Here is a 4,485-nt window from a genome sequence, read left to right as displayed (position 1 = left end):
TGCATTAGTAAGGCTAAAATTTATGACAAAAAATTCATAATGACCTTCATGAGTTATGAATGTTGTTTTTAGAATGTCTTATGTCTTCTTTCTAGTTTGAAGATATTCTAAACAAATATCTTGCTTGGTGAAGTAAATTACTCCATGTAATTCATCCAACAATTCATCAACGACACAAATGGGAAATTTATCTTTAATATGAGCTTGTTGAGCTCTCTATAATCTATACACATACGCTATGATTCATCCTTCATTTGCACCAATACTACTAGAGAAGAGAAAGAACTTTGGCTAGACTGAATTATAATTGCCTCTAACATTCCTGAAACCATACATTCAATTTCACTCTTTTGTTCATAGGGATATCGATAAGGTTTTATTTTTGGAGGAATACTTCCTGCAATCAAGTGAATAGAATGATCATGATCGTGAATAGGTGGGAGACTTTTGGGAGACTCAAATTGATCTAGGTGGCTCCAGAGACACACATAGGACAATGAGGGCTTATGAATGCTTGAAAATGAAAGTGGTCAAAATGATTTCAGACCAAGACTAGAGCATAGATCTTGTCGTCATGATCATGGCACTGTGAATGGTTCGTCAATCTGAGCTCGTGTGAGGGAGAACGAGCCAGTCAAATTTATGGTCAAAGTTGGGCTATGGGCCAGGTTTAAGTGTCCTTCAATTTGACCAACCCTGAGGCATGAAACCTAGCTCCTGAAATTAGTCGAAATTGTGGCCTCATTAATTTGCCCAATATCCCTTATTTTCTAAAGATTGGAAAATCCCCTCTATGTTAACAAAATAAAATAAAAATATATTGTGGTGGCGGGCCACCACCCTCACCACTGCCAACAACCACATTAATATAAATTTGGCTGATGGGCCATGAACCCCGTCGGCCCCCAAACCTTACAAAAAAATATATATTTAAATTAATTTTTGGCTCAGCGGCCATCACCCCGCCAAGCCCTCCACCCACGCCACATAAATATTAATCAAATATTAAGGGGGTGGGTAGGCCACGTCCAGTGGACCTGGCCCACACCCCAACAAAACCTCACCATGCAATGAGTAAGGGTGTTGATGGGGGTTGAACACGCCTGACCCACGTGGTCAGTCCCCAAACAGGCGACCCCATGTAATACGACAACCATCCAACATACCTCCCAAATAAATGAATGCGCCTCCCAAAAAAATAAACGCGTCAACCATCCAACAGCAATGAGTTACATAGGGTATGGGGGTAGGTTGCCTAATGTGGACCCGACCTCCCAAAACAAAATGCGGTTTGTAAAAAAAAACTAATTGCATATTAATATGGAGGGTCGGGTTTTGACAACCTGACCTCCTCCTTGTAATGCACCTTCCTTACCAATCCACCTAAACGACTTATTTGATAAGTCCGCCCATGAAAATTTATATAAACATTCATTTTCACCAATGCGGGGGAGATGGGGGAGGAACTAGGAAAGGGCATGGATTTCGAGACAACATAGGCAGAATCTTCTTTGATGCCCAAAGATTCTCCGAGGAGGTAAAAATTATTTTGTCGAAACATAGTCAAGTTTACAATCATTTCTCACGGTTTAATGCAAGGATCACAACGGTGAGGTGAGAGTCTCCTTTTGAGTTGCATATTTCCAGTCCACCCATGGAGCAGAATCTTTGAGGAATCTAAAAGATTCCTTGAGACTCAGATTCTCAATTTCTTAGAATTCATAAATTTGATAGTGGATTTTGCACTATTTGATGTCACAAATCTGATGGTGCATTCATATTTTCCATTTGATCATTCTATTTTTCAGCCACTTTTCTAAGTGGAGTGCAGGTGTCAGCATTCATGTGCGAGCAGTCCTTTCCATGTGATTTGATGTAGTGAGATCGATGGCATGAACAGCTTCAGCAGTTTGACATCCGCTTCTTCAGATGGCCCTGGTTGTGAGGTATATGCAGTGTGTTCATGTACTTCTTTTGCTATGCATTGTGCTGCATAGATCCCTATTTGATGTTGATGAGGGATCTTGTTTATTACTTGTTTTCGTGATTCCTTCTTGATGTGATGCAGAATCGTCTATGTGATGTACTTGTTGTCATGATTCGTTATGTTTTATTTGAGATCCCTTCGCTGTTATGTTGATGGGATACTTATGTTGTCATCATGTATGTTTTCATTGAGATCCCTTTTATGCCATGTTGGCGGGATGCTCATCATGCATGAGTTTGTGTCATATTGATAGGAGTCCTTTTGACTGAGAGTTCCTGTAGTGGAACATCTCTTGGAGCCACTCCTGCGTGAGGGAATTTTCCTTGTATGATAGCAACATCACCTCTATGTACATCATCACTATTGACAACACTTAATGTAGTGGTCTACACCATCTTGACACCAGGGCCCGAAGACGTAGTCCCTCCTGGACAAACTCTATTATCAACAGCTTATGTTTCATGTGTTGATGATTGACATCTTCCTCTTCTTTACAACATGTACAGGTATTCATTTATGTTCTCTTAAAATTGAAATTTAACACCTCACAAAAGTAAAAGGTCTTGGAAGGGTCCTTTGTCACACCCAGACCTAGATCAAGTGGTATCAGAGCGATCTTTGCGTTGATGTGAAATGCAAGCGTGAACAATGGAACGTGCAACGATAGAGGATGAAAAAGCAATGTACGGGACCATGCTCATAATTTCCAAAAGGATGGAAATCATGTATGAAACTCTATAGAAAGAGACAGAGGAAAAGGAGTGATTGCATCTTCAGTTGTAAGCCACGGAAGAAGCCCTACAAGAACTGAAGCACAACAAACATAATCTTCAAACATAGAACGTTGAATTGAAGATCTGTCTACATGAAGAGAAAGAGGAGAAACATAGTTTGCTACGATAGTTGCAAGCAAAGGACGAGGCCTTGGAAAAGCTACAGCGTGACCCATGTGAGGTAAAAATTAGTTCTCCATCTTCATGTATGTTTCCTGATGATGATTTCATTGTTTTTGAAAATCATACCACAGGAATTGGCTCCAAATTGTTGAAGAAAATGGGGTATGAAGGAAAAGGCTTGGATATTAATGGCCAAGGCATTGTCAACCCCATAAAAGTAGAAGAATTACCTCATCAGATATGACTTGGGTATGTCAGAAAGGAAGTTGGGGAATGCACCACGAAAGTTAGTGAACCACCAACAACCGATGATGAGTAGCCCTCATCAGTTCTTTCCAAGTCGAAAGAGGAGGTAAAAGATGTTGATTTCCTTTCAGTTTTGTCTTCACATAGTATTATTTATGTTGGAGATTTGGAGATCCCAATTATAGGGACAAACATGAGGCTTCTTACAAGGACGAGGCATGAGGAGGAAGAAAAACTTGGTGTTAATAACCAAGACATAACTCAACCATTTGAGGTTATGCAGAGGCCTCAATTTGCAGGATTGTGATACACCGAGGGAGAATGCTCTAAGTTGTCAGATTCTTCCGAGACATCATCGAAATCATCGAAGAAAGAGAATGATGGGAACACATCCCCATCATCCCATGGGAATGTCCATCGTAGGGAAAGAGCTGAGGCAAGCTCTCCTCGCCATACTTACACCAAAGACAGAAAGGAAAGGTATAACCAGTTCCGATATTCGAATGTTCATTTCGATTATAATCGTGTCGTTAACGATGAATGTAAAACATGACATTGAAAAACATGTACCTATTGTGGATTACATAACCATACATTTTCTAAGTGCTGGAAAAGAATGGCAGCACACAAAAGGATGAGGTGTGAAAGACCCTCTCAACAGTAGGTAAATAAACATGTTAAGAAAATTTGGAGGAAGAATACCTATTGCAATCATTGTGACAGAAGTGGCCATCAAACAGCCACTTGTTGGAGGCTCCATCCAGAGTAGCAACTTAAAGATAAAGTGTCGATACATGAACCAAATGAAGTAGTTGTTCGACAAGCGAAATTGCCACAAGGAGGCAACCCATTCACATTGATAAGTGAAAAATGGTTTCTAGATATGTCAGCATTTCATTGTTGTGCTTTTGTAAATCATTTGTTGCATTTTAAAATGTAAAAGTGATGATGTGTTTTCCATCACTTGTTCAGCAACAATGATGTTTGGTCTTATTTGAGTTGCATGTTAAACTGTGAAAGTGATGTCATGTTTCCATCACTTGTCAAAGAAAAATTAGTGTTTGGCCTTATTGTTGTAAATCATGTATTGCAATGATGATGTGTTATTCCATCACTTGTTGAAGCAACAATGATATGTTGGCCTTGTTTTCGTAGATGGAGTTTTGCGCCCATCTTAATGTAAATTTGACCACCGAGTATGTGTTATAAACTCGTGGCAAGTGTGGGATGCTTGGCTCATTAGTTGGTCATGCAAGTCAAGCATGTAAATTGCGAAACAATTTACTACAAGTTGTAGAGGTGGCAAGTGTCGACTCATTGCTTAAGGCTCCGAAGAACAAAGGTGAAGGATATGGA

This window comes from Pinus tabuliformis, chromosome 5_1, assembly GCF_031772625.1.
Source record: "Pinus tabuliformis cultivar Carrire ecotype Pingquan chromosome 5_1, CPIR1, whole genome shotgun sequence".
In the NCBI taxonomy this organism is placed as follows: Eukaryota; Viridiplantae; Streptophyta; class Pinopsida; order Pinales; family Pinaceae; genus Pinus; species Pinus tabuliformis.
Note: the sequence above shows the minus strand (reverse complement) of the source record.